This window comes from Elgaria multicarinata, chromosome 4 (assembly GCF_023053635.1).
Source record: "Elgaria multicarinata webbii isolate HBS135686 ecotype San Diego chromosome 4, rElgMul1.1.pri, whole genome shotgun sequence".
NCBI classification, from domain to species: Eukaryota; Metazoa; Chordata; class Lepidosauria; order Squamata; family Anguidae; genus Elgaria; species Elgaria multicarinata.
The window spans coordinates 127,862,927-127,875,961 of NC_086174.1; the positions used below are offsets into that span (position 1 = coordinate 127,862,927).

The 13,035-nt window shown below is 41.3% G+C and overlaps 1 protein-coding gene across 2 annotated transcripts in view; it reads left to right on the plus strand.

Annotated features, from left to right (window-relative positions):
* HPCAL1 (hippocalcin like 1) overlaps positions 1-13,035 on the plus strand; it is a 99,293-nt gene that overhangs the window by 38,951 nt on the left and 47,307 nt on the right. The window lies entirely within an intron of this gene.

The window sequence follows — 13,035 nt, forward strand, 5'->3', positions numbered from 1 at the left end:
TCATCTTCAGATTGACTCAGGTGGCACTATTTTTATTTAATCTGTATTAAGGTATCATTGTGCATCTTTGGTCTTGCAATGTAGTGGTAATGCGATTTGCTATTTTTATAAAAAATCTACATGGCTGAATAAATCCCATCACTACCATGAACTACAATGCTTTCCATTTTCTTCCTGTTGATGAGGAGCTGCGCTCTGAATTTTTATTTACAATTAAACATTGATTGTTGGTTTCGGTATAGTCCAATCTCTTTTTAAACTTGTGGCGCAGCGTTTCCTCATTAAGGTGCACAAAGAGATCTGAGAGTATTGCAGTACGATATCAAGGAAAAACTAAAATTTTCAGCAGTGGGGAGTTCTGGTCTCCCAAGGCGCTCCCTATCATCCCCAACTTACCTTTTTATTTTCTCTGAACATATTTCAAAAGAAAGGGCCAAGCTGTAGCCACCTGCCATTTTTATTTTCTAAAATGCCCATGTGGCTCACCTGGGACTCAAGATATATTCTTGGAAATAAACACAGGTGCTAGAGATGATCACTTCATTTTGCAGCATGCCAGCTTCCCCCTTTTTTTTAATGATTTAAAAATATTTAAAAATTAAAACAGGAAGAGCAGTGAGTCTGGCAGTTGCCAGGGGAGATGTCTGCCGTCACAATGATGCTCTCGGACACCACATTAAAAGACCCAGTTTTAGATGCTGGCCAATTTAAGCAATGCAATATCTTTTGTTGGACCAGCTTCCATTTATATTTTAACAATGGCTGTTTCTACACCTGCCTTTTTTCCAGGGATCGTCCTGGGATCATCCCTGTGCATGCAAATGACACACAGGGGATCCCGGGAGCAGGCAGGGACAATCCCTCCATTTTCCTGGGATAATCCTTAGGTGTAGAAAAGGCCAATGTGCATTTCTGAGAAATGCAGCATGCCTTGGAACAAGAAGACAATTAATTTTCATATATGTTGATATTTTATGGCTGATGCTAAGCACATTCATTGCATACAAATTCCATTCCCTGTCTCTTTAATTAAGCTTACTTTTACTAAAGCATTAAAGATAATTTGTTCTGATGATTTTTGATAATTAATCATCTATGGGTGGTATCCAACAGGGACATTGCATGAGTGGAAATGCTAATTTCTGGATCGGAACAGTTCACCGAAGCTCCCTTATCTGGTGTCCACCAACCTGCCCTGTTCCAGAAATGATCTTTTTCTTAGTATCTCGTTTCTCCCAGAAGCACTCTGTTGCGCAAGTGGTGGGTGCCGCTTGTAGAACTGAAGCGGCAGGGGGCACAACGGAATCGGCAGGGGGTACAACACGAAATGAGAAGACATGGCTGCAGGTGCATTGGTAATGTGGCACCCATGAGTGCTGCAACCCACCATGCCTAATAACCTATAGTGGGGCTGCAGTGATCATGTGAACCACGTCACTTGTATGTTCTCATAACATAGTAACCTTAATTTTGCTTTGTGTTTAATATTCTGTTATTATTTTTTTAGCTTCCATGAACAGTGATAAGATAAAATGATAATGTAAACCCTCTAGTTAGAAGAATTAAGGCTGTTGCTAGACGAGGGTTTAGCCCGGGCTGATACCCAGGCTCACCCCTGTGCATCCAGATGACGCACAGGGGATCCCGGGGTCAGCCCAGGCTAAACCCTCCCTTGGCCCGGGATAACCAGTTGTGGCCTGGTACTTCCGCAGCCCCGGGCTGAGCCCCGGGCTGTGGAAGCCTAGCTGGTTCCGCGGCTTTTCCCGGCTACAAGGCTTACTCGCGAGTAGCCGGGAGAAGCCGCGCTGTGCCCATCGGGCCGGGGGGGAGGAATCGTGGTGGGAGGGAGATCAGGGCCATGGGGGGGGGGGAAAGAGCAGACCCAGCGGGAGAGATGGGAGGAAAAGCGGAGCCTCCCCTGGGAATTGCGGCCCAGGGGCGATGGGGGGGACATCGGACATGGAGGGTGGGCAGGCAGGGGGGACATTGGACGGGTTGGGTGGGGGTGGGGGGAATCGGACATGGCGGGCAGGTGGGGGGACGGGGGATCGGTCATGGCATGCGGGTGGGGATCGGATATCGTGGGAGTAAATCAGGAGGAGCGGGGAACCCTGTTTTTTTTTAAAAAAAGGACCTACCTTTTTTGTTGATGCGCTCCTGCGCACATGGCCCCTTTAATGCAGAAAAAATGGCCAACGCAACGGGGCTTTCCTTTACCCCGTCACGTCGACGTGTGGACAGGAACGACAGCGTGCGCTACTTCTAGCGCAGGCTGGCCCCTCCACACGCCAGGAGTTAAAGGTAGGTCTAGCAAGGCCCTAAGAATCTAAGGGCTGCTTCACATAAGAAGAATTTCCTTCATGATATCCTTTCCATATAGTAAACTGCATGTACTCCAGATTGAAATGGATCTACATAATCTATTTCATACAAGAGAAATGCCAATTGATCCACTTTACCCATGAGTGGAATGTTTGAGGTTGGCATTTATTTCCCCAATCCCTATGGGATCCAAGAAGGGCTTCTTCAAAATGGGTTTCATACAAACACTGTGGGGCTATGTGCTAGCCACCTATGACACCACCCTATTCCTGGGCTTTAACAGAATAGTCAGTGGTGGCAGCAACAGAAAAATATCCAAAGGTAGTCTGAAAACTAACTGATGGACCAAACATAGCCTCCATACAGAGAATTTACACTGCAGGGACCCTAGCAGTCAGAATGCCTGTTCTAACCTGAATAAAATTCTGAGTTATGTGAATGGTAGCAACCATGGACTCATATTATTGGGGAAGTCATGTGACTGTCATAATGTACATGAAATCCTGAGCCACACCAAAAAGAGAAGGTCTCAGGGTTGGATGTTAATTTTTCCCAGGACTAGAAGCCTGACAAGATCCAAAATCACTTCCAGCAGCTTGGTTAGGGGATTTCTTCAGCCAGAAAGAATGCAAAATCTGCAACTTGTCCTTATACCCCAATAAATATGCACTGTCTCTGTGTAGCATGATGTTTAGAAACTGACCTAGTTTTGAGCAGCACTTTACAGGACAATGGACAGATGGTGCCACAGCTATGGTTGTGGAGACCATGTTTACTTGCCTCTCTTACACAGGACTACATAGAAACAACTTGCATGCCTGCTGTCCTCTAAAACAGGGGTGGACAGAAGGTAGATCTCTAGATATTTTTGACTTCAGCTCCCAGCATTCCTATCCATTTGGCCATGCTGGCAGCTGCTTCTGGGAGTTAAAGTCCACAACATCTGGAGTTGTACTTTCTGCTCATCCTTTCTCCAGAAGAAACTAAAACAGGAGCTAAATATCCATATGAACCATTCTACTTGTATTGAAAGTAGCTTGCTAAGATGTGTTAATAAGTCAGCTGACCTCTGTGGAAAACAATGCTTCTGGGATATGGTATTGATTACAGAGCTGAACCATGACAGCTATGATATATGGCATTTGGGAAATGAGAAACTATGGTAATTAAGAAAACAAATGGCCTCTTAAACTAATTGCAGCTGCCTAAAATGTTTTGAACTGAAATGGATTTCCATGAGGGACCACTTTTCCAAGTATGCAAGAACTATTGTGGAAGTAGGCAACATGGTGCCTGTGGGCACCAGTACAACCCTGTATACCAAGAAAGGTGCAACCCAATGAGCCTTTCTTAGCACTCTTTTTTATTATTATTATTTTTAAAAAGATATCCTTTTTTTTTTAACCAGGATCACTTGAAAGCAAAGTGAAGTCCTCCAGCAGCTGCCATCTTAATTTCCCGCGAAGGAAGAGGGGAAGAGAAAAGGTTTAAGGTGGGATTTTGGAGGGATCTTGAAGAAGAGTGAGTGTGGTTTTGTGTGTGCTTGCAGTAAGCAAAAGCAAGGGACATGTGTATATGCATCCATGTGTGATGTATGTAAGTGAAAGAAGAGAGAAAGGTTTGAGTATTAATTTATAAGCTGTAAATAAATAAATAATAATAATAATAATAATAATAATAATACTACTATGATTTTATTAGATTGTAAGCCTATGTGGCAGGGTCTTGCTATTTACTGTTTTACTCTGTACAGCACCATGTACATTGATGGTGCTATATAAATAAATAAATAAATAAATAAATAAATAAATAAATAATAATAATAATAATAATAATCAACCTGGGACTGATACTTAAGAGGGTATCACCTGAGATCACAGAGTGAAGAAGCTCTTTTCAAACAGTGAAAAAGGTACCAAAATATTAGCAATGGCTGAAAAAGAGTTTAAGGTAGAGGGCCTTTTTGTGCATCTCACAAACACAATATTTTGCATTGAAGTTTGAACCTCATGAAAAGTTAGCACAGTACTATTCTTTATTGTCCTTCACAGGCCATTCCTGCATTTCACAGTCTGTTGTTTCTGTGCACACTATGTATTGCTAATACGATGCATCTTGGGAGTGAGCAAAGGAATATTTACCAGATCATATGTATCTTCCAAGGTTCTGCTAATCACCTTGGAATTATAGAGGATTTCAGAGCATAGAATCATAGCATAGTACAGTTGGAAGGGGCCTAAAAGGCCATCGAGTCGAACCCCCTGCTCAATGCAGGAATCCACCTTAAAGCATACCCAAGTTACTTTTATGTAACACACATGTTCCCAAGTTACTTTTATATAACACACATTCCTTGTGAGAAGGTTTTGTGGTGCTTGGCAGTGCTCTTACTTGATTTCCATATCTGAAATATAGTGCAAAAAGAGTTAAATCAAACATCTACTTACAAGGGCCTTTTCGGTGGTGGCCCCCAGACTATGGAAAGATCTCCCTGACGAGGCTCGCCTGGCGCCCACGCTGCTATCTTTCCGGCGCCAGGTTAAGAGTTTCCTCTTTGCCCAGGCATATAGCAGCATATCTTAATTACCCACATGTTTAGTTTTTAACAGCTTTTAATGCTTTATGTGTGTATGTTCTGTGTTTTAGAATTTAAAATTTTGTATACTCGTTTTTATCTTAATTTTTTAGAATTTCTGTAAACCGCCCAGAGAGCCCTGGCTATGGGGGTGGTATATAAGTGAAATAAATAAATAAATGAATGAATGAATGAATGAACATGCCAGTAATCTTCCCTCCTGCTGGAGTACTACCTAAAGGGGTCCTGGATTTGAAAGGCTCCTGTCATTTTAGAGAGGTTTCAACAACCAGCAGCTTATTAAAATCTCTCAAGGCTAAGTGGAAGCAGCACTTCATAACAATCCAAAGGATGCTTGCACATCTTTTGCCGGTAATACTGAGTGGTGTACTGCCAAGTTTTCTGCCTCTACACCTGCCAATTCATGGAGTGCTTCTTCTCTAATATGTCGTAGTTAGAACACAGTACCAACTATATTTTAAGTTGCTCTTACTATCTTATTTATATAATGTTATGTGCTGGGTTTTCCTCCCAGTTATGATTGTTCAGTCTTCATGTCTTAGTTTGTTTTTTTAAAAGATGCTCTAAACTCTTCTGATAATTAAGAATAGAAAATAGATTTTCCCAGTTTAGGTATTTTTTTCATCATTGGAGTTTGGCAGGCAAGCTCATTCTTGTCAAAAGAAACTCTAATGTAATCTGAACATCCCAGTGATGAGGATTGGGTTGATTTCAGATAATCGCTTTGCAATTGTTCATATTCCATTATTCCTTGGCGGTATTTAATAGATGAAATGCATACTTGAGAAAACTACAGAAAATTCAGAATAACGCCCTGCTTGCCGCATTGTTCTCAGGTATGTCTCGGGGCAGGATTTCTAATATAATCTGAGATTAGACTGGTTGATCTCTTTTAAAAACAACAGCAACATATTGCATGTTTTACCATCCTTCCACTGAGGCCTTAGCTAGACTTACCTCATAGTCCGTGACGGAGGACGGAAGATCCCGCGTTGTGATTAACGCGAGATCCCTCCTCCGTTTACACGTGAGGTGTGACAACCTCAGGAAGAGAGGCGTTATGCCCTCCATTTTTTAAAAAAAGAAGACGGAGCGCACGAACGCTCGTGCACTAAAGGTGGGGTGTTTTTTTAATTTAACTTAATTTCCCCGGTCCCCCCCACCCTCCCCCCGATGGGCGCAGCTCCCGGCTCTGTGTGAGGAATCACACGGAGCCGGGTCAAACTGCAGCAATGGGCCACACGTTCCGCGGTCTCGGGCTCAGCCCGGGACCGCGGAAAAAGCGGCCCAAAGGGGAGGGCGAGATCCTGGGGCAAGGGAGGAATCATGCCTCCCTGATCCCGGGATCCCCTGTGCATCATGTGGATGCACAGGGCAATCCCAGAGTTCGCCCTGGGTTTTCGTCCGGTCTAGCTAAGGCCTGAGATTCAGGCTCCATTTTGCTAGGTAGATGGTAGGAATCTAGATTTGGAAATGAGTCACAGCTGAGTGGTGGGAAGAATACTCAGGTTCAAGAAGGCCCAGGTTCAATCCCTCACATTTCAATATAAAAAGATATTGGGCTGGTAAAGGCCTCTATCTGGATCCTTAGAGAGCTGCTGTCAATCAGAGAAGACAAGGCTGGTCTATTTGGACCAATGGCCTGATTCACTAGAAGGCATCTTCTTGTGCTTTTGATACAAAACAAAATGGCATCACTAGTATTTCCCCGCCTTCACCCCAGCAATGTTCATGTATATCAGCCTTTCCCAACCCAGTGCCCTTCAGATGTTTTAGACTTCAACTCCCATCAGCCCCAGCCACTGTGGCCAATGGTCATGAATGCTCAGAGTTGTACAAAACATTTGGAAGAAGGCTAAAGTATATGCTTCCAGAGGAGCTAATCCTAACACAAAGTAATAACACTGGTGTTGGCAGTAAGTGGAGTTATGAACAGGAAGTTCTACAGAAGTTAGTACTGGAGACATTAAAATGTCCAAGATTAGTACTTCAGCATATACTTCTTTTTCCCTTTCTCTGAGGGCAGTATGGGCACTTTTTTGACATTCAAGTGATATCTCAAATATAGCTCTATAGATGAGGCCAGAGAAGCTTTGTTTCAAACAACCTTTATTAAAAAACCAAACAGCAATAGAAAAAGTACTTTAATCTCTCTGCTGTTGAAGATTACAGCAAGAACTCATACTTGAATAAAAAAATAAATCGGTCTTTCTCCAAGACATAGGGACGTCCTCTTCGCCTCTGAGCACCAATTTCATAATCTCCATTTAGCTAAGGCTAATGTTGATCATGTAAACTTATTGAGGTTAATATTCCTGATCTGATGATCAAGAAGAAAAGGCGTTAAAGTACTTAAATTTATAAACATGGTATCTGTGTCTTCACTGGGTAGTTTTGAATCTTGCAGAGCTACTGAGCCTGCAGCTGTTGTGGGAGTTTGCTTTGAAGAGTTTGAATTCTGTGGCCTAAGACCTTGAGCATGTACTTCAAAGGCTTTTAGACTGGCTCATCAAATTCATAAAGTTTCGATAATTGAAAGGTTTTGGTTGTTTCCTGAAACCCCTAGGTAGTTCAGGACGGTGGTAATACGTTACACAGAATTCCTCTCATTTTTTTTTAACTTTAGTATTCACTTCTTTTCTGTGTCCTCCAAAGGACACCATCAAAATGAACTGTCTCTTGGAAAAAACAGAAATTTTAATGGCTTGTTCTGTGCTACTTTAAAAGGAAAAAAATAATGTGCTGACACCTGAATTGTACATCAAGAAAAGATGGATTCGTGTATAAATTCTGCAAATTCAGAAAATTCACATCTTAATATGCTTACTTAATATAATTTAGTATATTTACTTATCTAGTATAGTTCTGCTTCTAGTTATCAGACAGAGCAATATACTAAAGTCCTGCCTTCCCTCCCCAAAACAGAAGAAGTCCTGCTTAATCCTCTAGTTCTGACATTTTAAAGCCTGTGGCAAGGGTTGGATGCTAAATTATCTGCCCAATATGAAGCTTCATACTTGTGTGATACCGAACAAAATGCACACAGCCAAGGAAAACCTTCACCTTCAGCGTGATGCCAGAATGGTCCTCATTCTCCAATGGACAGAAGCCAAACAACCCAAATTTTACCCATGCTGTTGCGACTACTCATGCAGCACTAGTAGCACATGGTAACGTTGCCATGGATGTAGGGTATGACCTTATTGGAGAGGGGATTAGTCCATTTGCCACTTCTTAAAAAGAACAGGGGAAATGTGACCTTCAGATTGATGTTACAGGTATTAGGAAGGAGGTGCCCATGGCCTACACACAATCACATTCTACATAGCACTCCTAATGAAACTCATGTTACCGTGACCAAAATACGATGGTTTGAGTGCTGAGGAAATATAATGCTGTCACAACAAGAGAGGATATGTTTAGGGAAAAATGTTTGGAATTCCCCTGTACAACAGATTAACTACTACTGCACATTTATTACACATCAAAACAAAAATTAACTGTGACAGGAATGTTTCAACAGATGGTTGATATTTTGTTTGAACTAGAATTTAATTTTAGCATCTTGGATGATGACTGAGGCATAACCTGAAAGAAGACTAGTCATCAATCTCTCTTGTTGTAAATGTTTTGTTCTTTGAGGGCCTTTTTCTAGATGACTCTGTTGCCTTCTAAATTTTGCCTGAAAGAAAACACACATTAGCTTACTCAAGGTCCTGATACAAGGCGTGGGCAACCTGCAGCCCTAGCAATGTGGCCCTTCTCAACTGTGATATTCAGGAGGACCCCCCCCCAAAAAAGGGTTTTTTTAAAAAAAAATCATACCAAATGCCATTCGGAATAGCTGCAGAGTACTAGAATAGTCAAAATTAGCCTGTTTGCAAGCTAATTTTTGGACCATTTCATGTTCTGTAGCAGTTCAAGATGCCATTTTGTTTTCATTTATGTTTTATTTCCCCCCATTTTCAGATCTCATGGAGTTGCCCATCCCTGGTCTATATATGATGTTAGAATTGGGCACAATCTTTTAAAAAAAACACCTCAGATTTTAAATGAGCAAGGAGGTTGGTTGGTTTAGCCCTTGGGACTGTCGTAATAGGATGGAAATGCTTTCTAACACCTTTGGGAAATTTCAGGAGATGGGAATACAATTTCTAGCGACAAGGTGGGGAGTGGGGAGAACCTGTGCCCTGCATAATCCTCTTTTTCGCTCTTAATGATAAGAAGTAGGATCAATCAAATGTGTCAAATTTACCTCTCTTTGCCCAGAGTCAGAATACACAGTTTTTCTTTTGTGCAGAGATGCTGTATTTCCTTCCCACACCTTTCCTTAAAAGTGGAGAGTACACATAGATCTGTTTGCATATCATGGAGATTTTTTTTTAAAAAAGAAAGAAAGCCATGTTGGCCCATGAGGGGAAAAAACCCCAGATAGGAAGATCTTTAGGGTCCTTCCTGCAAGGCAGGGGGTACATAGCATAGTTGTGCTGTGAAGAGAAAAGCAGATCAAGGACAGCTACAGCACAAACTGGGATTTAACAAACTGGTAAGTCGTAGGCTGGGTTCAGATGACACAATAGTCAATGGTTGATTAAATATTCAGAATAGTTAACCATTGCTTAAATAGTTAACCATTGACTATTGTGTTGTCCGAACGCACCCTCCTATGAAGCCAGACACATGAACAAGAGAAACCTATTGAGCTTGTTCTAATCCAATGAAACATGGCTGTCTGCATTGGGCCATTGTTTCGTATGAGCATTAGAGATAGGAACAGGGTGGCTCTTAGGGCAGATTCCCCACTACAGGTTCATTACTTCATTTAACATGAAGCAATGGTAGATACATCAGATTAAACACACTAGGCAGAGTTTAATATCCCCAGGAGGTCCTCAAATACTTCTCAGTGGAGCCAGTTCATACATTCAGCTGTGAGCTTTCCCTTGCTGAGATGTTCAGTATCAGGCTCAAGTTCCAAAGCCAGTTTCAGTATTGTTAGGTAACAATACATTAAAATTAAATTTTGTACATGCTACATCTGTTCTTAATGTACAGTTTAATGCCTCAAAGAAAACAATACTAATTTGTTTGCTTGCTTTCTCAGCCAATAAGTTAATACACAGCCATTTAAATAGCTATCTCATAACATTAGAATTGTCAGTTCAGTTAACAATCCAGTTGCGTACAATAAGTCTTCATAAATTATATTACCTGTCAGCAACGGAGAAGTCAACAAGAGTTTTAAAAGACAGATATTATGTACACCAGTATTTTTTATTTGTTTTCTAAGTACTCCCACTACACAGAGGCAGTGAAACAAAAATGGAGATTGAAAATAAATTTATAAAGATAAAACTCAAAATAAGAGATCCATTTTCGTGCTTAAAGATTTGTTGGACATGAAAGAGCACGATCCGCTATATAGATATGCGTAGAGATACTATTCTAACCAAGTCTGGAGATGCTTAATTAATGGAAAAATCGTGGTTATCCTCAATACAGTATTTCTATGCTAAGTTCCCCTTCCCCGCATCCATTTATGGTGATAAGTTAGGATGAACACACATTTTTGGAGTGTGTTCCACAAACTCAGAAAGCCACAAACTTTGTTGCACCAAGAAAGTGCTTAGGACATGAAAGTTTGGGGAGAGGGGCACCAACTGCTGTGCTATAAAATATATTATTGTGTTGTTTGTAGTAGGTTAAGACAGTTTTTATTATAGGTATATCTGATAAATTAAGTTGCATAAATTCAGTTGAATACAGAGGAAGTGAACGCAGGAGGGATCACTGTTTCTTGTTGATTTGGGTACAGTTAATCGATTTATAGTGCAATATCTACTCAGCAGTAAGCACCAGCAAGTTCAATGGGGCTTATTCCAAGGCAGATGGGTATAGTATTGCAGCCTCAATAAAATTTTATATTCACTAGCTATAAAGGGGTGTATGGCTGACCAAGTCTTGGACAAATTGTTGGATGTACAAGCTGTATTGGAGATGGGGAGTCCTGAGAACTCTGGCCGTTGGACATGCACTCCTTCTGGACAACATTACAGGGCAATTTGTGGCCGGTGAAATGCACATCTGGAAAGGGCTCTCTGATTGGAGCCAGGCACATTATTTTCTAGATCAGGTATGGTGGGTAACATATGGCCCTCCATATGTTTTGGTCTACAACTCCCAAACTCTCTCACCATTGGTGATGCTGGCTAGGACTGATGGGAGTTGTAGGCTAAAACATCTGGAGGGCCACAAGTGGCCCATCCTAGCATCTAATTGGTCCAGTAGGATATGTGACCGAACTCCATGCCAGCCATGTGTATTCACACTTTTGTGTGGGCTTTGTGCTTTGTTGTTTGGTTTTGTGCAAGTACTGGAACAAAACTGGAATTTAAGGAGATGCATTGGAGACTAACTGCCATTTTTCCAGATCACCGTTTGAGATTTATGGAAGGAAAATTATACATACATGTGGATGAGAAGCTGACTGAAATGGAAAATGTGTTTACTCAACAGTTTTATTAAATGGAAGCCGTAATGAAAAGAAGATGTAATTTTAAATTTTTACGGGTACTAAGAAAACAGGTTGCCAAGCAAGATCTGTTTTCTTAACAAAGGAACCTCTCTTCACTGTTGACTTAAGAGACCATAAATGGATATAACCCTAACTTCTTCATTAAAACACAGATCTTTTATTCCATAAATTTAGAAGGAACTGAAATCGGATCAAGCCAATTAAAAAATGAGAATCGCTTCCCCTCTACATTGTGACCTTTATAGAATGAAATATTATTTCAGCATTTGCCAAGGCTGGGTGAAGAGTTTGGGATGGCTGGATCTTCAGAGTGATTATTTCCCATTAAAAAGAGAGATGTTAAATCCTATTTCTACTTCCAAGATGTATACATTAAGCCTGCAAGTGGGTTATGAAAGTAAACAGAGCACTTAAAATTTCTGGAAGCTGGCTGGTTATATCTACTGGTGTCTAAGTTATCTTTGCTAACTTACATTGTTTAGGTTAAAGTGAGTATGCTTATCAAGTGTTTAGTGATATGTTTGGAATTAAGAACATGGAAGATAGTCAGTTGTTTGGTGGGATATGAGGAGCCCGGTTTTTCTGGAAAATGAGATGTGTGCTCAGTGGAGGCTACAATTTTCAATGGCATGCCAGTGGGTGGGTGGGAATGGGCACATAAACAGCCTTGGTGTATGGGCCTGTATGTGGTCCACCCCTGTTCAAAAGCATCAGAAATGGACAACACTAGAAAGAGGGTCTGGTTTGGGGGAAGAGTATTGTTAAGCACCAAAAAAAATGTAGAGGAAAAGGGGATATGGGGTGCACTTATTTATTTATTTAGAATATTTATATACCGCTCCCCATTGAAAAATTTCAGAGTGGTGTACAAGGTAAAATGAAAATAAAAACAGAATAAAACCGTTAAAACCAAATTTAAAAGAATCAAAAACAGAAATCCAAGGCTGCATGTTAAAGAAAGGCTTCTTGGAATAAAGATGTTTTCAGGAGGCGCCGAAAGGAGTACAAGGTCAGAGCCTGCCTGACCTCCAGAGGCAGGGAATTCCACAGGAGGGGAGCCACCACGCTGAAGGCTCTTCCCCTGGTGGATTCCAATCGGAGGATGGATCTAGGTGGAACCACCAGGAGCAGGCCCTCGGATGACCTCAGTGACCGGGCAGGTTGGTAAGGCAGAAGGCGCTCTCTCAGGTATCCTGGTCCTACTTATGCAATGTAGGTGGCTTGTTTGCAGGCTAATAGTCTGATAGATTGTTAGGAAGTTCCTTGAAGTAAGTTCAGTCTTTTTCAAGTATGTATGCAATGCAAATCATTTGCTTGAGGAGTCTAGGGTGGTTTTTTCAAATTTGATTTCCTTGGGTAAATGGGGATTGTGCCCCAGTGCAAAGACTGAACAAAGTTGTGTTCCAGCCCTACAGAATTGACAGATGATATAACTAATGCTTACTAATAGATACCCTTTTTTGCTATAGCAGTGAAAGAAGAGCTGCCAAGCGCACACCGATGTATTTAAAAAAGAAAGCAAACGTGTTGAGCTAAATGCGATCTGCAACAACTATGACACATAAAATACAGGATTTAGTGT